The sequence below is a fragment of the Mobula birostris genome, chromosome 10 (assembly GCF_030028105.1).
Source record: "Mobula birostris isolate sMobBir1 chromosome 10, sMobBir1.hap1, whole genome shotgun sequence".
In the NCBI taxonomy this organism is placed as follows: domain Eukaryota; kingdom Metazoa; phylum Chordata; class Chondrichthyes; order Myliobatiformes; family Myliobatidae; genus Mobula; species Mobula birostris.
Genome location: NC_092379.1, coordinates 131,578,663 through 131,601,030, shown reverse-complemented (window position 1 = coordinate 131,601,030; position 22,368 = coordinate 131,578,663). Strand labels below are relative to the sequence as shown.

Genomic DNA, 22,368 nt, shown 5'->3' with positions numbered 1-22,368 from the left:
AAAGCTGAAAATGGTAAAAACGCTTGAAAATTAATGTGCTGGATACACTCAATACGTTAGTCAGCATCTGTAGAGAGAGAAAGGATTAATGTTTCAGGTCAATCAGTTTTAAACAAAAAGATCGTCAAACTGAAACATTAACTTGGTTTCTCTCCCCACAGCTTCAACATGACTTGCTGAGTATTTCTAGCATTTTCTGTTTTTTATTTCAGACTTTCAGCATCTGTGGTTCATTAAAATAGAAAATCTGCAAACTGCTATCTCCCACTAACTGAGGGTAATGGTCAGATCACCTGTTTTAGCAATATTGACTAAGAAATATATACGGACACTTATGAAAGCAATGGAACTTCCTGATTAGTCAGGGTGTGAAGGGTTATAGGGAGAAGGCAGGGGAATAGGATTGAGAAGGAAATGGATCAACCATGCTCCATTTCAAATGAAGCAGACTGGGGCCAGATGACCTAAATCTGCTCCTATATCTTATGATCTAAAATAACATGCTGTGAGATTCTTCTATTTTCCTGAAAGGGAAGGTGGAATCTTTGTATAGCATCTCATCCAATAAAACACCTCATTGCTCTCTCAATAGGCAAAAGCCTGAAAGCACATACCGTCAGGTTCAAGGACAACTTCTATCTGACACTTGAACAGACCTCTTGCACGATTAAGGTGGACAACCTACCTCGTTATGATCTTGTGCTTTATCATTTACCTGCACTGCACTTTTTCAGCAGCTTTTACACTTTGTTCTGCATTAGTTTACCTATATAGCTCAATGCACTGTGTAATGATATGATCTGTATGAACAGTTACAAGGCAAACTTTTCACTGTATCTTGGTACATGTGACAAGAATAAACAATACTAATCCTAATCCTAATATGACACTGATTTTGGAGGCTGGCTTATGTGCTCAAGTCCCTGGAGTGGGATTTGAACTCACCACCTGCTCATCCAGCGTTGGATTCCTTACTGAAGAACGTCCTGATCATGTACCACATGCAAAAGTCTTTGGCACATACATATATATCACCCCCTCTCTCTCTCTTTCTCTCTCTCTCTATCTACGTATCTCTATCTATCTCTCCAGGGTGCTTAAGACTTTTGCACAGCACTGTAGTAATTTTATGTATTGCACTGTATTACTGCCACGAAAAAAAAACAAAATTCACGACATACGTGAGTGATGATAAACCTGATTCTGATATGGGTCTCTATTGTGGACTGAGAGTGGGAAGGGGGGCAAGGAGAGGGGAATCTTGTTTGGAAAAAGGGGAAAAGGAGAGGGGAGGGAGCGGGAAGCAGCAGAGAAACATTTTGTAATGATCAATTGTTTGGAATCAAATGACCTTGCCTGGTATCTCGGGGCTGGGTGTGTCTGCACCCGTGCAACCCCCTGCCCCTGGCACTACTTCTCTGCCACCTGTCCCACACCCCTCTTGTGGCGCTCCACCCTCACCATTCCCGACATCCTTTGCTCCCACCAGATTTACGAGTTTGCTCTCCGATCTATGTTTTACTGTGCACAGGCCTTAGGCACCCTAGTTAAATACTGTATATGTGCCCAAGACTTTTGCACAGTAATATATGTGTTCAAAGCTTTGAAAAATGCTGTAAATACAACTTACACTGAGACATTTGTAATGATGTACACCTGCCAAATTACTGGAGGCTGTATGTTCAGAGGTAAAATGGATTCAACAACACTGATTTTTGCGAAAGGCAGGAAATGTCACTATCCACTGGTCCCTGTTGAAAAGGACAGTCAACAGACTCCTTGTCCATAACACCTAGGGAGTGAAGAGGAGGTAGAAATGGCCATTGGAAGCCTGTCGTTCCAGCAGGAACTTCCAATAGGTACGCACAGTGGCCACTTTATTAGGTACTGAGTGTTTGTTCATGGTCTTCTGCTGCTGTAGCCCACTCACTTCCAGGTTCAACATGCTGTGCATTCAGAGATGCTCTTCTCTTATAAAGCGAGGTTATTTGAGTTACTGTTGCCTTCCCGTCAGTTTGAACCTGTCTGTGCCATTCTCCTCTGACCTTTCTCCTTAACAAGGCATTTTCGCCCACAGAGCTGTTGCTCACTGGACGTTTTTTTGTTTTTTTTGCACCATTCTCTGTAAACTCTAGAGACTGCTGTGCATGAAAATCCCAGGAGATCAGCAGTTTCTGAGATACTCCAACCATCTTGTTTGGCACCAACAATCATTCCAGGGTCAAAGTCACTTAGACCACACTTTTTCCCCATTCTGATGATTGGACTGAACAACAACTGAACCTCTTGACTGTGCCTGCATGCTTTTAAGCATCGAGTTCCTGCCACATGATTGGCTGATTTGTTACCTGCATTAATGAGCAGGTGTACAGGTGTACCTAATAAAGTGGCTGCTGAGTACATTTCTGACTATTTTAATCAGAATGCTTGTTAGAGGCTTCCTGAATTGACAAAAACTATCCAATTCACATCTCTGAATGTGGTGGTTAACATCAGCAACCCAGATTTCATTCTGTTACTGCCTTTAGCGTGTAGGCACATTCTCTCCTTGATCATGCAGGTTTCCTCTGGGTACTCTGGTTTCCTCCCGCATTCCAAAGACGTACGGGTTAGTTGGTTAATTGGTCAAGTGGGTGTAATTGGATGCACAGGCTCACTGTGTGGAAGGGCCTGTTACTGTGCTATATCTCTAAATCACCAAAAATAAAATAGCAACACACACAAAATACTGGAGGAACTTAGCAGGCCAGGCAGCATCTTCATTTTTCTGTCATCTATGTAATGTAGCGGTTAGCGTAACACTTTGCAGCATGAGCAAAGTGGGTCAAATCCTACAGCTGTCTATGTGCATTTTCTCCGTGACCATGAGGGTTTCTTCCCGGTGCTCTGGTTTCCTCCCACATTCCTTAGACATACGGGTTAGTAGGTTAATGAGTCACATAGTTGTAACTGGGTATTGTAGGCTCATTGGGTCTGTTACCGTGCTGTATCTCTAAATAAATAAACAATGAACTGCTGGGAGTGGCTGAAGATGACGACGGAATACCTTCTCCTCAAAAGAATGTGGCATAGTAGAGTCAATGGTTAGCACCACGCTTTACAGTACCAGCGACCCGGGTTCAATTCCCGTCACTGTCTGTAAGTTTGTATGCTCTCCTCGGGTTTCCTCCAGGTACTCTGGTTTCCTCCCAAAGTCTAAAGACGTACTGGTGGGTAGGTTAATTGGTCATTGTATATTGTCCCATGATTAGGGTACTGTTAAATCAGGGGCTGCTGGGTGACGCAGTTCAAAGTGCTGGAAGAGCCTGTTCTGAACTGTACAGTACCTCAATAAATAGATAAAGCGAGGCAGTTTGAAAAGCTCAGTACCGTATTCAGATTAATTGATTGGTGTTGGTTGAGGAAATTAGAGATCATGCAGTCAATATGAGCATTTGGAAGATAACATTAAGTGCCAGATCGGGCAGGAGGAGCCAATTGGACCAGATCCGTTTTTACGTGAACCTACAGAGCATTTCACCGTCTTTGATTTTGGAGTCTGCAACTATTAATTACAACAGTAAGATTATCGAATTAGAAGGGAGTGACAAAAGAAAAATCAGGAGGACTGAAACAGAATAGGTGGGCACATGTCAGGCCAATAAGATTAAATCATCTGCAGAGTTTTATTTTGTTCTCTTGGGTGAGACTTTAAAGAGAACCAGAGGCCACATCTGCCCTCTTAGATTCCATGGCATCACACTGAAGAGGCAGCGGGGAATTCTCCCTGATATCTTGGCCAACATTTTATCACTCATTTATGTTACTTAAAAAAAATCTCTAGTCATTACCATACTGTTGCTTGTGAGACCTCGCTCTGGGTAAATTATCTACCACATTTCCTTCAGAACAACAGTAGCAACATTTCAGAAGCACTTCAACAATATAACATGCTCTGGAACATTCTGAATGCTTGAAAGGTATTGTATTAATTCCCATCTATTATTTCCTTTGATGGCAGGTAAAATGACAGTGCCTCACAGCGTTTTGGAAGATGTTTTCCTTGTTTATTCACCCATTCCCTTAGACACAAGATGCAGCTATAGACACATTTGAAAGTGAGAATTATTATGCTGGTGGGCTGACTTTATCTCCCTGTTATAGTACTCTCATTGACCTTTAAAGATTCAAATACAAAGGCCCATATTACCACATTACCTGGTGTGTGGAAGCCTTAGGTCCCCCATTATCAGGTTCACTAACAATTATTACCTTCAACCACGAGGCTCCTGAACCAGCATGGTTAACTTCACTCACCTCAGCGCTGAACTGATCACAAATTGGTGCGGATTATGGACTGGACTCGTCTTTAGACGATGCTGCAGTTCATGTTAGATGTGTTTCTGGTTTCTGATTACTCCTTCTTTATTGCTATTTTGCGCGATTTTGTTCAGGGCGGACTGGCTCTGTAGCTGCTGTCAACGAGCGATATAGTGCTAAATTGGACTGAACTGAACTAGACTGCTTCTAGGACTCTGCGGTTTGATGTTTAGTATTCTGTGTGTTATTCGCTTGTTCTTTTTGCGGTTTACGCGATTCGTTCTTTTTTTTTGGCGCATAGGATGTTTGATGGTTTCTTTGAATGTGTTCCATGGTGTTTCTTTGTTTCGTGGCTGTCTGTGGAAAGACAAATGTCAGGCTTGTATACTGCAAACGTACTTTGATAATAAATGTACTTTGAACCTTGAACACAACCTATGGACTCAGTTTCAAGGACTCTACAACTCATTTTGTCAGTATTACTGTATTTGCTCAGTTTCTCTTCTTTTGCACATTGGTTGTTTGTCAATTTTTGTTCATGTGTTTTTCATTGATTTTTCTTTGTTCTACTGTGAAAGCCAACAAGAAATTGAATCTCAGAGTAGTACATGGTATACTGTACACTGTACGCACTTTGATAATAAATTTACTTTGAACTTTGAATTGTAGCCAAGTCTCCTCCAAATAAGATTCCTAAATAAATTAGTGCTTAATAACCAACCCACACAATCACCCCGCCCAATTTCAGGTTTTCACACAGCCAACTTACGAAGCTGGCCTTTTTGGAAGTATAAACGCTACTGGCTGCTGAGAATTCCCACCCTTTTTTTTTTGGCAAATTCTGCTGTTCCAGAACATGTGTTCATGCAAGGTCTGCTGATCTGAACTGATGAGCTGAAGAGGGTGATTTTTCAGGTTTTCATTACGAGGTCTTCATTTTCTTCCCCAAAGTGGAAAATTTTCAGATATGTTGGGCAATATTCTCTGCCACATCTTGGCTGGGTAGGGGGGACCAGATCTCCCCAGTGCTTTCTGACTACAACGGCGTCCAACACCTCCACCCTATCCCCCCTCGATCTCTTAAGCTTTAGATGTTTGCTGCTGTACTAAATCCTACAGTGGTCTTACCACCACAGTATTCCTTACCCCCAACTTATTTTTGTAACATTCTCTAGGCCTGCAACCCTCTGATCTATGCCCCTTACCTTGTACACCTCTCATTTTCCTTCACTCCGAAGAGCCTTAGCTCACTCAACCTTTCTTTAAAAGGCATGCTCTCTAATCCAGACATCATCCTGGTAAATCTCCTCTGCACCCTCTCTAAACCTTCCATATCCTTCCTACAATGAGGCGATCAGAACTGAACACAATACTCCAAGTGTGGCCTAACCACAGCTTTATAAAGCTGCAGCATTACCTTACGGCTCTTGAACTCAGTCCCCTGACTAATAAAGGCCAACACACCATAAGCTTTCCTAACAACCCTATCAACTTAGCTGGAATAAAAACAGAGAATTCTGGAAACAGCAGGTCAGTCAGCGTCTGTGGAAAGAGATACAGAGTCCGGGTAGCAGGGGAGCATAAAGCTATTACAGCACCAACTCCGCCGCTGTCAGCAAGGAGTTTTATACTCTCCCCATGACTATGGGGGCTTTCTGGTTTCCTCCTACATTCTAAAGATGTACGGGCTAGCAGCTTAATTGGTCACATGGGTGTAACTGGGTGGTGTGGGCTCTAGAGGGTCTATTACACTCAATACACACACCTGGAGGAAATCTGTTCAAGAGGAAGCCACGCGACATGACAGCAACCTCTGTTGTGCCACAGAGAACAACTGGAAGCTGCGAAAGGAGGGACTGAACAATCAAAAGACCCAAACACTAACCGCACTGCACCAGAATATGCGGATCCCAGTCAGGCCTCTACAGCCACCACAGGACCCACCAATACGTGACCCCTTAGGAGAATACCATACTCGACTCGAGTGATCGCACCACTATCTCTGCATAAAAAAATAAATAAATAGAATGGGTCAATGCATTCGGGCCAGAAATAGCGAAGGGTCCGTTGTGAAGGAGGACCCGGACTTTAACTGTTTCTCTTTCCACAGATGCCACCTGGTCAGCTGCTTCCAGCATTTTCTGTATTTTCTTTTTTTGTTGTTGTTGATTTTCATGAAATCAGACATGTATTCTGAAATTTCAGCATTTCAGAAACATCAAAACAGCTTTTGATATCCAAGATTTATGGGATGTCTAGGAACAGCCAGAGCATGCTTCAGTATAGCTCTAACAGAAGGATTTGCCTGCACCATGCCCTCCAGACAACTCCACCATGGATGGCCCCAAGCCAGCTGTGAAAGGAGGAGGGGTCGACATGGGGCTACTAAGCCCATTCTGTGAAAACGCAGAGCTACAGAAATGCCAACAGAAGCTCCTAAGACCTCATTGCAGGGAGAGGATCGATCTTTGCCTTGAAATGTCGGCCCAATGAGCTGCTGTTGGCCACCTATGCCACATTAGGGCTGATGGACTTATACAACGCCTTCAAAGTGGTGCTCTGTTCACTGGATACATCACACTGCTGGAAAAAGGCAAACCGTGTACAACCCACCTCAGGCCTATTATCTCCCGAGTCTTAGAAGCAGTTTTGCCCAGACTTTGGTCTCCAGCTCCAGTGCTGGAACCCAATGAAATCATTCAGCAGATCTCAAAGGAACTAATTTTATATCTTTACAAGTGGGGCTGATCAAGATTCCAGACTATTATCACATGTACATTGAAACACACAGTGAAATGCCATCATTTGCAATCAACACACCCGAGGGTGTGCTGGGAGCAGCCTGCAAGGGTCGCCACACATTCTGCCTCCATTCTGGATTAAACTGCCTTTTGAACTGGCCCTCACTAACACTGAGGGCACATTGGTTTATAAACACAAGAGTTTCTGTGGACGCTGGAAATCCAGAGCAACACACACAAAATACCAGAGGAACTCAGCAGGTCAGGCAGCATCTATGGAAAGGAATAGTGTCGACGTTTTAAGCCGAGACCCTTCATCAGGACTCATGATGGATTCTGATGAAGGGAATCTGCCCGAAACATCGACACGTTCCTTCAGCTCCTCCAGCGTTTTGTGTGTGTTAGCCAGGTTTTTATTTGTGTGTGTGTGTGTGTGTGTGTGTGTGTGTGCCTTGAATGAGTTCCGTTAGCACTTAATTACCTTAAGCTTCAAGTGTCAGACCATTCAGTTGGACTACTGGGTTAGTAGCGGGACTTCAGTAATAAACGTCGCCTGGTGCTTGTTCTTAACACTTTGAGGCTGGAAGGTAAAACTGAGATGGGCAGGGATCAGTATAGCCATAGGATGAAAAAGTGTTTGGAGCCTGCTTGTCAAAAGAGGAAGGAAATACTGAGGGAAATGATTTGCACCTCATGATCTGGGTGCTAATGTAGCGATTATCCCTTCCTGCCACTCCATGACTTTATTTCATTAGAGAGTCTTAACAAATAAACTGTCTATTTCGACAGAAAAGAATAAAAAAGGTTTCAAACTTTTGGACCTTAATCTTTGTTTTGCCATTTCCATCTCTCTCAGAGACCCATTGTGATAAAAGGCTCAGCGGTGTCTTGCTGCCCATAAATTTTGTGTTTCATAAACAGAAGCTGGAAATCCAGAGTAACACACATACACACACACAACATGCTGGAGGAACTCAGCAAGTCAGGCAGTGTCTACAGAGAGGAATAAACAGTCAATACTTCTGGGACTCCTCATCAGTGTGGGATAAGAGGTCTCAGCCCAAAACAGCGACAATTTATTCCTCTCCATAGGTGTTGCCTGACCTGCTGAGTTCCCCCAGCATTTTGTGAGTGTTGTTTTTTTTGTATTTCAATGGGTTGAAATTCAGGCCGGCTACACACTCTGTCAAATGTGAGGACTGATGATGAAAGCGGCCACCAAGTGAATTTGGATATCGGTGAAATTCAAGCTAAAATAGCACGTTATGTAATGGGACAAAACATTTAGCTTGTGACATTGTAAGACTAAATATTTAAAGTATTTTTACGCAGGCAATCATTTATACTGTGAAATTTTGTTCTTCAATGCCAACAGTCGTACCATACAAACACTTGTTTTTTCATATACACTTGTCCATGTTATGGTACAAGAATTTAAATGGTTTGGCAGTGAACACATGGAGATGCTGTCCAGAAAGTGGCCTCCTGTAATCTAAATTAAGCATTCACCAGTGCGCCTTTGTAACTTTGTAACTTTGCAGGGATACTGAAGGATAATTATGCATTGTGGGAAACAGAGAAGAGGAGAGGGAGGAGAGAGAGGAGAGAGAGAGGGCAGAGAGAGGGAGGGCACAGAGAGGAGAGAGAGAAACAGACAGGGTCAGAGAGAGAGACACACACACACACACACAGATAAACAAACACAGAGACAGACAGGTAAAAAGATAGTAAGAGAGATAGAAATAGACAGAGAGAGAGACAATCAAGGAAACAAAAGAAACAGAAGAACAGCAGAAACTGTTGGAAGTAAAACAGACAGAGTAATGGATGAGATCAGGTCAGAAACTTTTTTACGTATTCTATCCAAAAGTATAAAAAGCCAAATTTATTTAACTGTTCACATGGCCCCGGTTATTTTTCCATGTAGTTCATACTGCATCATCCAGGGTACTGGTATTACAACAATTACATTTTCCTGGAGTACATTGCCATGACCTTCAATCTAGAATGAGATAAAACATCAGCCATGGTAATGCTAATAAGAATCTGCTAGGCAAGTTACATACTGAAATGTTAGCACTTAGAAAGGATTTATTCACTGAGGGGTATTCAAACACTGACATCTAGACACAGAACAAAAACAGCGAAGCCTGCCACATGTAATAATTCTCTTGATGACATGATAACAGTGGTTTCTATGTTGTTTTGCATAAAGAGAGGGCTATATTGTAATCTGTTCACAATAATTTCAAGTTATGTTTGTAGTGATTAGCCAATAATTTAAATTAAACAACAGAAGTGACACAGCAGAGCAGCGATTTAGTGGAAGGAAATGGTAACCAGAAAATTTGAATTAGGTGACAAATGGGGTTTTATACATCTTCACCAACAACAACTTCTTTAGAATTTTCAAATTGTAAAGTAAAAATTCATATGGGATTGTAATTGGAACATAGATCAAAGTTAAATTCATTTCCTCAATCACGTTACCTGAGCAGCTCAACTTGTAAAGCAACATTTATTTTAAAGGAAGCTATGTGCTATTTTTAAGCAATATTTCTTGGAATTTTACACCTACCATGTGAATATGAACTACCAATTACAGGGAAAAAATATTTTGACAATATAGGATACAAGTAAAAAGGAGGAAAAAAGGAGAGAAAAAAAAGTTGTGTTGCTGTAAGATCCAATTTGTTCTTCTCGATAAATTAACAAGATTAGGTGCTCTGAGTTTTTGTTACCTAGACCCACAGGGTTAGAGCTCATGGTCCGTATCACTTAAACTCAGAAGGAAATTACAACAGATCTTGATTTCTCAGTGGTAGTACCCTCACCTTTTAAGTCAGGAGGTTAAAGGTTCAAGTTCCAATCCAAGCTTTTAAGTATAAAATCTGGAACTGACACACCAGTGAAATACCGAGAGAGCACTGCATCCTTGTAGCTGTAGAAAATTATAACTCTAAGTCTCTGACCCACGGTGTGGCCACACTCTTAACTGGATATAAACCTGCCATGCCATTATTTTAAGGACATCTTCTATGGCCCTCTGAACAGATTACGTGGCCATTATCACATTTAATTTTGTGGGACTCTGTTGTGTATAAATAAGAACTAGGAATGGAAGGGTCTCAACCCGAAACGTCGACTGTTTGTTCATTCCCATGGATGTGGCCTGACCTGTTGAGTTCCTCCAGTATTGTGTGTGTGCTGCCAAGGAATGGGTGTAGCCAATCTAGTCTCTTGAACTTGACCCAGCCACTCAATAAAATCATAGTGGATACATTATTCAAGATAGCCTATTGCCATTCTTCAGTACATGAATGTAAAGGAGAATGAAATGATTGTGATTCTGCATCCAATCCCCAAATGCAGTTGGCACAGCACTATGGTCCAAGAACCTACTTATCTCTATAGTCAGTCCAAGAATCTATTTATTGATGAATGGTTTCAGCCTGAAGTGTCGACTGTTTATTCCCCTCCATAGATGCTACCCGATCTACTGAGCTCCTCTACCATTTCAGAGTTTAAAGTTCAAAGTAAATTTATTACACTAGACAACAAAGATTTTGCTTCCTGAATACCTTTAGGTGTACCTTATGAATTTTGGGCTACTGATCATGAAAATCACCATGAAATTTCCCTATCACGCACCATTTTTTAAATAAACTTATGTTTATTATTTCAAGTCAATTAAAATGTTGCCTACTGTGTAAGCTGGAAAGTTTCCTATCTTGTCCAGGCATGCTTGGGCATGCTTAGGTGGTGCAGCTGCTGCATGGCAGGAAAGGTTTTAGTAATAATTACTGGGTTCAGGACTGTAAGAATGGAATTTGCTATCGCCAGGCTCAAAAATTTCTATGAAGTATTTTGATATTTGAGACAGATGCTTCCCAGAATAACTGATGCCAAGATTAAGGAAAGCACTTTTGTTGGTCCACAAATCAAACAGGTCATCAATGACAGGCAATTTGAAGAATTTCTAGTGGGACTGGAGAAAATCACATGGAAGGCATTCAAGGAAGTTGTTGAAATTTTTCTCGGCACCTACAGAGCCCCAAACTACATGCATGCTTCAAACATATAAAACCATGAAATGCAACATGTCACTAAAAATTCATTTTCTGCATTCCCATTTAGACTTCTTCCCTGCAAATCTTGGTGCTGTTAGTGACGAGCACGGTGAAAGGTTTCACCAGGACATTGCGGTCATGGAGAAAAGATACCAGGGCAACTGGAATCCATCAATGCTGGTGAATTATTGTTGGACACTTAAGCAAGAAGCCTCAGACACAGAGTACAAATGAAAATCATTAACAAAATATTTTTAACTTCGTTGAACTATTGCACATCAGCACCATTATGCAATTAAACACATTATATTCAATAAAAGTTAATTTGTTGTTTTTCCAAATTCCTACATGATACAAGTAGTCTGAAATTATATCTGTGTTCATCTTCAAGCAGTCTATCATAAACAAAAAAAATTCTGAGGAAGCAACACTTTTGAAAAAATTTGTTGTCCAGTGCATCGAAGTACATGTATGTCACCATATACAACTCTTTGTGGGCATAATCAATAAATCCATTAACCAAAATAGAATCAATGAAAGAAAGGAACCAGTGTGCAAAAGATAACAAACTGTGCAAAAACAAAAAGAAAGGAAATAAAAGAAATAATAATAATAAATAATCACTAAATATTGAGAACATGAGATGAAGAGTCCTTGAAAATGAGTCTATAGGTTGTGGGAACAGTTCAGTGATGGGGTGAGTGAAGTTGAGTGGAGTTATCCCCACTGGTTCAAGAGCCTGATGGTTGAGGAGTAATACATGTTCCTGTGTGAGTCCAGAGCCTCCTGTGCCTTCTTCTGGATGGCATCAGCGAGAACAGAGCATGACTGGGAGCATTTTGTGCATGTTGATATAATTTCCGCCTTAAACATCTTCAAGGACTCAGCGCTCTGCAGTAGAAATTTGCAACACCCACAACCCTCTGAGGGGAATATTCCTTTTCATTTCCATCTTCAATAGATGACCCTATTATTCTGATACAATGCTTCCACCTTGTCAGCACCCTTCAGAGCCTTCTTCCTGTCGATAGCAACCTACGTTTCGGAAAGCACTCTGTGTAGAAGTGTTTTGGGACATCCTGAAATTGTGAAAGGCATTGTATACAAGCACAGACAGTCTTACCTTTCACGTCCCTTGTAAAGAAAACAGATTTGTTCTGCTATGTATACACTTGCAGAGTATGTAAACATAGATGTATATATTCATTCAAACTCAGATTCATTTTTTATTTATCACCAGTACATTGAAACATACAGTGAAATGTGTTGTTTGTGTTAACAACCTGCACAACCAAAAGGTGTCCTGGGGGCAGCCTGCAAGTGTTGTCGCAGACTCCAGCACCAACATAGCAAGCCCACAATGTTCAGTGGAACAACAGGGAACACAACAAGCAACAAGACAACAGCAGCAAAACAAGCCAGAGGCTATTGTCCCCAGGGTAGAAATGGCAAATACAAGGGAGTATAATTTTAAGGTAATTGGAAAAAAGTACAGTGAAGATGTTAGAGTTAGGTTTTTTTTTACACAGAGGGAGTTTGGTGTATCGAATGAATGCACTGCTAGAAGTGGCAGTAGAGCCAGATACATTAGAGACTTGTAAGAGATGTTGACACTTGGCTGACAGAAAAATGGATGGCTATGTGGGAGGAATGGGTTAGGTTGATTTTAGAGTAAATTAAAAGGTTGGTACAACATTGTGGGCCGAAAGGCAAGGTCCTAAGCTGTGATAGTATAGAAATATGGAACACTAAAGCACAAAAACAGACCCTTCAGCCATCTAGACCATGCCAAACTACTATTCTGCCTCGTCCCATTGACCCACAACTGGGCCACAGCCTTCCCTGACCTCCCATCCATGAATTTATCCAAACTTCTCTTGAATGTTGAAATTAAATCTGCATCCACCACTTCTTCTGGCAGTCTCATTCCACACTCACTACCCTTTGAGTGAAGAAGTCCTCTCTCATGTTCCTCTTAATCTTTATAGCTTTCACCCTTAACCCATGACCTCTAGTCCTCATCTCACCTGAACTCAATGAATAAAAACCTGCTTGAATTTACCCTCTCTATACCCTTCATAATCTTGTATACTTCTGTCAAATCTCCCTCATTCTCCTACACTTCAGGGAATAAAATCCTAACCTATTCAATCATTTCCCTATAACTCTGGTATTCCAAATCCTGGAAACAGTCTCTGTACACTTTCAATCTTATTGATATCTTTCCTGTAGGTCTTGTATTTCACAAATAATCAAAATGTCTAGGGACTCCCTTCAACATTTAAAATAATGCTAATAACATGTTAAGAATGTTTTAAGATAATCTTAAGTAAAATGAACGCCCTATCCAGCCCTCCCCTGCACACTTGTATACATTTGTCCTACCTATAACCCTCATCATTTTGTATACCAGTGGTCTATGTTCCATGTCTTGGAGCACTTCAACAACAACGAAAGAATGTAAGTGTACAACATCGGAAATGCTACGGGGCTCGACAAACAGCAAGGAGATAAGTGTGCAGATAACTGGGAGATAAGCCACAAATGTCCACAGCTAGGTCCCCCGTGAGTTAATAGTGGCCAAACCTCTCAAACGGCAGCCTAAACGCAGTTCACTGCCCTGGGTCCCAAGTATCGAGGCATAATATTGATAAGCAGTCCCAGTTTAATCCACAATATCCCCTCCCTCCCTCCCTCCCAGGGCTAAAATGCAGATCCCACGGCATTCCAGGAGCGAAAGAAAATGAATGGAGGGTGAAACGAGCCATTTAAAATAGTCTGGTTTTTGAACGATGCCGAAGCAGGAAACAAAGGCACTTTTATTGCAGCTACTACATCACAGAGAAGAGAACCCGGGATAAAAAACAATGACCGCGTTCAGCTTTGTTTGAGTTTGGAAAGAAAGCACCGTTTGTGCCGAGCTAGCTTCAAGACAGAATACCGGTTTAGTCACACACAAAAGGCGCGCGCACAAACACACTGAATCAATACCACAGCCAGCAAAGTCTATAAAATTAAGAGCTAACAATATTTTCATTTCCTTCCTTGGGGGAGCACCTGCTGTACTGAAATTAACCTTTTTTTTTGTGAAAGAACGTTTGAATTGGTGCACGCTATTGGGTCACTTGACATTCTATCAAGCCGTATTTAGTGCAAAACTGAGGCGATTATGGCCCCACTTGTCCCGGCGTGCTCTTTATGCCTCTCCATAGATGCTGCCCGGCCTGCTGAGGCCCTCCAGCACAGAGAGTGCAGTGTGTGCGTGTGTTAACTCTGGGTCCACTTGCCGCTGTCTTTGTGTGGGCAGAATGCCTGTTGAACCTCTCCATAGAGCACAAGGCATAATTAAGGGGCTGGTTGGTTGGAGGAACCATCTGAACCCTTGGGACTAAACCAGAAAGCAGCGACAGACAGTGCAACCCGCTTTGGCGACACAGCGCGGAACAGGCCCTTCCAGGCACGCCGCCCAAAATAAAATACCCCGATTTAATCTGAGTCTGATCACGGGAGACCAATTAACCTACCAACCGGTATGTCTTCGGACAAATGGGAGGAAACCGACGTGGTCGTGGTGAAAGCGTACAAACTTCTTACAGGTAGCAGCAGGATTTGAACCCTGATAGTTGGTACTGTCAAGCACTGTGCTAACCAGTATACTAACGTGCCGCCTCACGTTGTGAGGTAAATAACTAACTAAACGCAGTCGCGTCTATTCTGCCGTACTTGCAAGAAAGCTACAGTAAAATCCTATTGTCTTCATTCGTTAACAGGCATATATAACAGACCAGGGTAACAATATAGATTGTGGGGGTGGGGTGAGAAAGCCAAAGGTAAGCTCAGAAGGCTGAACAAAGCCTTCCTCATCTTGATAGCCCCACAGCTAAACAGGGATCAATTTCCTAGTCGCCAACCATTTTCATCCCAGTCCCCATTCCCATTCTGACATGTCGGTTCACGGTCTCCTCTAGTGCCACGGTGAGGCCTCTCTCAGGTTGGAGGAGTAACACCTCATATTCCGTCTGGGTGGCCTCCAACTTGCTGGTATGAACATAGATTTCTCCAAATTTCGGTAATTTTCCCCCTCCCTTTCCTTCTTCCATTCCCCACTCTGGCTCCTCTCTTTCCTCACCTGCCTATCTTCTTCTCTCCCTGGTGCCCCTCCTCCTTCCCTTTCTCCCATGGTCCACTCTCCTTTTCTATCAGATTCCTTCTTCTACAACCATTTACCCCTTCCACCTTCACCTCCCAGCTTCTTACTTCATTAACCTCCCACCCACTGGGTTTTACCCGTCACCTTTTAACCTGTCCTTGTTCCCCTCCCCCCCACCTTCTTCCCCCTTTCTTTTCTAGTCCTGATGAAGGGTCTCACCCCAAAATGTCGACTTTATTCATTTCAATAGATGCTGCCTGACCTGCTGAGTTCCTCCAACATTTTGTGTGTGTTGCTCTGGATTTCCAGCAACAGCAGATCTCTGTATTTGTGACAGTAGCTAGTTTTTCTGACTACGTGGATTCAACATATTAGCTTGTGGGTGAACTAAGAAATACAAGGGTCACAAATACGTTAACAAGGACACCAGTAGCATTACAAAGGCTTTAATGGGCTGAAGTTAAAAGTTAACCAAACACGTGAAATACTACTAAGTGGCTTGGTTAACTTTTCTTCCTGGTTTGCCAGGAGCTAATTAACCAATGTCTCACTCAAAGCCCAAAGGCAAATTCTGTTTTAATTGTTTACCATGTAAATCTGCTGAAATGATAAAAGATTAGGAAGGTCCATGACTACTGCCAGCATCACACCACCCCTCACTAGAAAGCCACTGATCAGAGCTGACTGGTCATTTCAACTTCCCAGCCAGTCTTCAAGACTGAAAACCAATTCACATTTTGCTATAAGCAAAAGTACCTTCAAAATACAAATTTATTATCCAAGTGCATATATGTCATTAGATACTACCCTGAGATTCATTTTCCTACTGGCATCCACAAATAAATAAAAAAGAAATACAATAAAATCAATGAAAAACTACACAGAAAGACTGACAGGCAACCAATGTGCAAAATAAGGCAAACTGTGCAAATATTAAATTGCAGACATATAAATAATATTGACAACATGGTTCAAATGATCCAGATGGTTCTATCTATTATCAGAGAAAGTATACAACCCTAAATACTTGTCTTCACAGACCTCCACGAAAAACAAAAGAACCTCAAAAGAATGAACGACAAAAAGCATTAGACCCCCAAAGCCCCCTCTTCCCCAAGCAAGCATCAATGCAACAACCTCCCCCCACCCCCGCCGCCCAAGAGTTGCAGAGTCCTTGGAAGTGAGGCCATAGGTTGTGGAATCCATAGTTCAATGTTAAGGTGAGTGAAGTTATCCACAGTGGTTCAGGAGCCCAATGGTTGAAGGGTAATAACTGTTCCTGAACCTGGTGGTGTGGGATCTAAGGCTCCTGGACCTCCTTCCAGCTGCACAAATGATTTTACCAAGGTCTCTCCATGAAGAACCACAGTGAGTGCCAAACATTTTGTAACCTGAGTCACCAGCATGAAAAAGGATATATGTTACAGTGCTAAAATGCTGCACTGTGTAAGATTAATATCATCTAAATCAATTGGTTCTTTGTTCTAGATTGATTTCCACATTCGAAAATAAAAGATCCAAGGATAATTTCATAAACTCAGTCCAACCTGATTCAGCAGTGGGTGGAGGTACTTGCAGACCAGGCTTATTGACAAATTACTCACAATCTCCGAATACAGAGGCAATACTTTGGAGAGACTGTAGCTAAATCCTCAGATTTTCCATTTTCAAGTTAAGAATGTGAGCAATTCAAGGAAAAATATTGCAGCTCTGGCTAAAATATCCTTGCTATTTTCATTGCATGCAATATTTATCAGTGAAACATTTCCATGCTTTCTATTTTTAAGATGGCATAAAGAACAAGCACAGCCCGGGCCTGTTTTGATTGTTTATTTCCACACAATGCACTCTTGCAACAGCCTGCGGGGACAGGACCAAAGTAGGTCAACACAGTCGGCAATCTGCACAAGAAGATCCCATTAGGCATCCTCCTCAGGAGGGTGGAGGGGGGCAGCAGAGATGCAGCGAGCTGACAGTATGACACATAATTAAGTCATACAACTGTCTTCCCCACTTCAATCTTTTTATCCTTGCAGTTGGTACTCAAGTTCACCCAGCAACTAATCAGATTCAGCTCTTTTATCAGATGTAGGCTGAAGCATACAGCGAAATGCCTTTTGCGTTTAAGAACCAACACAACCTAAGGATGTGCTGGGGGCAGCGCGCAAGTGTCGCTACACATTCCGGTGCCAAAAGATATCATGCCCACCATGTCCAGAAAACAACACAAGCAACAACAACAAAATAAAACAAATGTAAACAAGCCCCTTTCCCACACTCGCACCCACACACACACACACACAGACAGCCCTCCTCTGGGCCTACGATCTCCAATCCCTAGACCGGACTCTCAGACATTGGGCCTCTCACCCCACCCCCCGAGTCATGCCAACTTCAAACTACGGCCTCGACCTCCAGGATATCATGGGCAGTGGTTAACGTAATGCTATTACAGCGCTAGTGACCCAGGGTCAATCCCACTGCTATCTATAAAGAGTTTATAAATTCTCCCTGTGACCACGTGGGTTTCCTCCTACATTCCAAAGACGTATGTACGAGTTAGTAGGTTAATTGGTTACATAGGTGTGAATGTTACATGAGCTAGAAGGGCCTTTTGGTGAGCTGCATCTCTAAATAAAAATCTTCCCTACTTTCCCCTTGCTAGGTCAATGAACTTTACCCCATCATTGGTCAGATAACAACAATCCCCGGCCTTGATTACATTTTATAGTCACATCACTTTAACCAGGTTGAAAATCACTGAATCGAACCACCAGTGCTCGGCCTATTCTCTCACTGTTGGACCAAATTGTTAAAATTCTTTGCCGCCCAGTTTAAACCCTGAATGCTCTACGGCAGATTTGATTCCTGTTATCCCAACAGAAGGGCAAGGGGTATAAATCTTTCAGGTACTGGAGAAACACACATAAAATGCTGGATTGATTTCCTGTGCTCCGTCCACCACAAAAGGTGGGCTTTCCCGGTGACACCCACTTTACTTCCATTTCCCATTCCCATATGTCAGTTCATGGCCTTCTCTACTGCCACGATGAGACCACATCTGGGTTGAAGGAGCAACACTTCACATTCAGCCTCATTAGCCACCAACCTGATGGCATGAACATTATTTCTCTACCTTCTGGTAACTTCTCACCCCTCCCCTACTCTCTTTTTCCATTCCCCATTCAGGCCTCCCTCTTACCCCTTCTCTTCTCCTCACCTGCCTTTCATGGTCCACTCTTCTCTCCTATCAGATTCCTTGTCAGTCTTTACCCTTCCGACTATCACCTCTCAGCTTCTTACTTCATCCTGTCCCCTCACCTGGTTTCAACCATCACTTTCTAGCTTGTACTCCTTCCCCTTATTTCAGGCTTCTTCCCCCTTCCTTTCCAGTCCTGGCGAATCATCGACTGTTTACTCCCCTCCCATAGGCGCTGCCTGACCTACTGAGTTTCTGCAGCATTTTTGCATGTTACTCTGGGTTTCCAGCATCCGCAGAATCTCGTGTTCAAATCTTGGGAGTTTCTCTATCAGGTGGAAAGGCAAAGCAGTTGTTTATTGCAAGGAACAGGGTTATTTTCCCTGCACCCTAAACATTGAAAGTATAAATTTAATGAAGGTGCCTAGACATGGTGCAGCACAGCAGCGTAACGCTATTACAGTGCGAGTGACCCTGGTTCAACTCCCGTCGCTGGCTGTTGGGGGAGTTTCAATGTTCTCTGCTTGGTTTTCCTCTGGGTGCTCTGGCTTCCTCTCACATTCCAAAGACATAAGGGTTAGTAGGTCACATGGGTGTAATAGGGCAGCACAGGCTTGTTCAGCAGAAGGGTCTGTTCCCATGCTGTATCACTAGATAAAAAGAAAATGTACTATATGGTGGAGTACTGATGACTTAGATGGGAGGCAGTTGAGTCATTGCTAAGGGTCACCCTCTCCAGATGGTGAACACTTTACTCTTCTGCAAGGAAAGGCATGAATTGTACTTCAACTTTCACTTGTGAAGTGGAAGAGGGTCTGGAACCCTGAAGTCTCACAAGAGACTGGGAGCTGGGACACAGTAGACTATTTTCACGATGATATTACATCAAGTTGCAGATCAGTCAGCTCCACCCATCCCGGGCTCACACAGGCTTGGCCGTAACCTGCTTGCAAATTACTTCAAAGAAATTGATCCTTAAAAGATTTAGCAGATTATCTTCATCCTTGACATCTGATCTCTTTGTACCCATTTCTGACTGGGAAGGAGGGCTTGCAGAATGTAACACAAAACTAATGCCTTTGAGCATCTATTATTTTTGTAAAAGATCAAGGTAGTATTTTTTTAAATCCAACTGGTACTGAAATAATAGTCTCCTGAAGACTGAGTTTTTTTTTTACACAGCGAGTGGTGAGTGCGTGGAATGCCCTACCCGGGTGATGGTAGAGGCAGATACATTAGGGTCATTTAAGAAACTCTTAGATAGGCATATGGAAACCCGACGCAGATTGGGGGACTGCTTCATCGAGCACCTCCGCTCCGTCTGCCACAACAGACAGGATCTCCCAGTAGCCACCCACTTCAACTCTGCTCCCCACTCCCATTCAGATATGTCCATACATGGCCTCCTCTACTGCCATGATGAGGCTAAACTCAGGTTGGAGGAGCAACACCTCATATACTGGCTAGGTAGTCTCCAGCCTCTTGGTATGAACATAGAATTCTCCAGCTTCCGGTAATTCCCTCCCCCTCCCTTCCTCTATCCCTAACCCCCTCCCTCAGCTGCCTATCACCTCCCTCACGGTTCTGCCTCCTTCTACTACCCATTATGTTTTCCCCTATTCCTTCTTCACCTTTCCTGCCTATCACCTCCCTGCTTCCCCTCTCCCACCCCTTTATCTTTCCCCTTACTGGTTTTTCACCTGGAACCTACCAGCCTTCTCCTTCCCACCCTTCCCCCCACCTTCTTTATAGTGCCCCTGCCCCTTCCCTCCACAGTCCTGACGAAGGGTTCCGGCCTGAAATGTTGACCAATCTTTTCCACGGATGCCGCCCGACCTGCTGAGTTCCTCCAGCGTGTTGTGAGTGTTGTTGGAAGAGAGATAAATGGAGGGCTCTGTAGGAGGGAGGGGTTAGCTTGATCTTAGGGTAGGTTAAATTGATCAGACATTCTTACATCACAAGAAGGTCTGGAGCACCTTCTGGTGCAAGAATGTCACAAAGTTAATGCAGCTCCAAAAACTAAGAAGATAGTGGGTTCAAAATGACATGAGGGGGAAAAAAAGTTCTACCCACTGAGTAGTTAAGGTATGGAATGTGATTTCTGGGTTAGTAACGGAGGAAGGTGCAGCTGCTGTATTCTACCAGGTGCTGGGTAAATATCCGAAAGGAAACATCATGGGCAGAAGGGCCTGTACTGTAATGTTGGATGTAAGACGATTTATAGTTCTGCTTCAGTACTTTATTTTTCATTTCAGCAATATACCCCAACTTTGAAATGAATAAGTTGGAACGAAATGAATAAGCCCTTGTTTCAAAAACAATGCCAAATATTTGATACAGCATTTAAACATGATTCTTCCCCCTTCTGGGCCACAGGTGACAGTAAAATTGGAAGAAACTAGAGAGATACCACCGGGACATATCAAGCAACAGTAATGGGCTCTTCGCAGCTGGAGAAACAAACAATGTGGAATGGCAATTTGGATTTATTAGAACCTTATGCTGCTCTTACTGCTGTGGTCCTGTTAGCTAAAAGGCATGGAACAAGTGACTATTAGCCTGGTGCGTGCAATCCCAAATTGCCAGTTTAGATTTTGGTATCCAAGGAGAGCGTTTTTTTTTCCACCACAGATGAGTTGATAAATTAAAAACTTCTGCTGGGCAGATTTAGATTAAGACAATTTTCCTTCCAAACCATAATTAGGCAGCCATGAATATTCCACACAGAGACTGGAACAGGTGGATTTTCAATTTAAACAAGTGGTTTTGCATATATCTGAGATCTCGGGACTAGAAAGAGACAGGAGCAGTCATTGAAAATGCCTGGTCAATTCAGGCAAGTTCCAACACCACCCCACTCGATCACCCTTCATGTCTCATCATACTGTTTGATCTGGTTAATAGAAGGACTTTCACCAAAATTGCTCCCAGCTGTATTTGAATAGGTAATATATTTAACCACACCCCCTCAAAAGGATATTGTTAACTGGTTGAACTCCTAATCAGTTAACAAAAAAGGGAAAATCTGTGAAAGGTCGAAATACACAGACCTGATGAAGGGTTTTGGCCTGAAAAGTCGACTCTTTGTTCGTGTCCATAGATGCTGCCTGACCTGCTGAGTTCCTCCAGCATTTTATGTCTGTTACTCTGGATTCCCAGCATCTGCAGAATTTCTTGTGTTTATACATAGCGACTGACCTAATTCTTTTAACAAGTTGATCAGGGAAGTTAACTCCAGAGGAGGTTTATAAGAAAGATCCCGGGAAGGAAAGAGTCAATGTATGAAGAGTGTTTGATGGCTCAGGGACTGTACTTGCTGGAGTTTAGAAGAATGGGGGGGGGGGGGGGGGTGGAGAATCTCATTGAAACCTATTGAATATTGAAAAGCCTAGTTAGAGTGGATGTGGAGAGGATGTTCCCTATAGTTGGAGGAGTCTGGAACCAAGAGGGTGCAGCCTCAGAATACAAGGACTTCCCTTTACAACAGAGATGAGAAAGAATTTCTTTACTCAGAGAATGGTGAATCTATAAAATTTATTGCCACAGATGGCTGTGGAGGCCAAGTTATTGGGTATATTTAAAGCAGACATTGATAAGTTCTTGATTAGTAAGGGTGTCAAAGGTTATGGGAAGAAGGCAGAAGAATGGGTTTGAGAAGGATAATAAATCAACAATGATGGAATAGTAGAGTAGACTCGATGGGCTGAATGGCCTAATTCTGCTCCTGCTGTATGAATTATGGTCTTTCGGTTTTGGACACGGTCACGAACAGGAAGACTTGCTGCCTCAGGGATATGTGAAGTTACACTTGTCAATGTGTACATTTTTCTTCCTTTCTAACAGTGTGAATTTGTGGGGACCTTCTACAGCGAATGGCCAATGCAAATGAATTAGAAAGCCAAACAAAGT

At 42.7% G+C, this 22,368-nt stretch overlaps 1 protein-coding gene across 3 annotated transcripts in view; it reads right to left on the bottom strand.

The window, feature by feature from the left end:
• The window catches only part of LOC140204348 (mastermind-like protein 2), a 140,961-nt gene that overhangs the window by 108,048 nt on the left and 10,545 nt on the right, over positions 1-22,368 (bottom strand). Inside the window, exon 1 of one of the 3 annotated variants that reach the window (XM_072271001.1) lies at positions 4,297-4,623. The exons of the other annotated variants lie outside the window; for them this stretch is intronic. The gene's annotated coding sequence lies outside the window, so the exon portion shown is untranslated. Of the gene's footprint in view, positions 1-4,296; positions 4,624-22,368 lie in introns of those variants that run through there. 3 annotated transcript variants of the gene reach the window in all.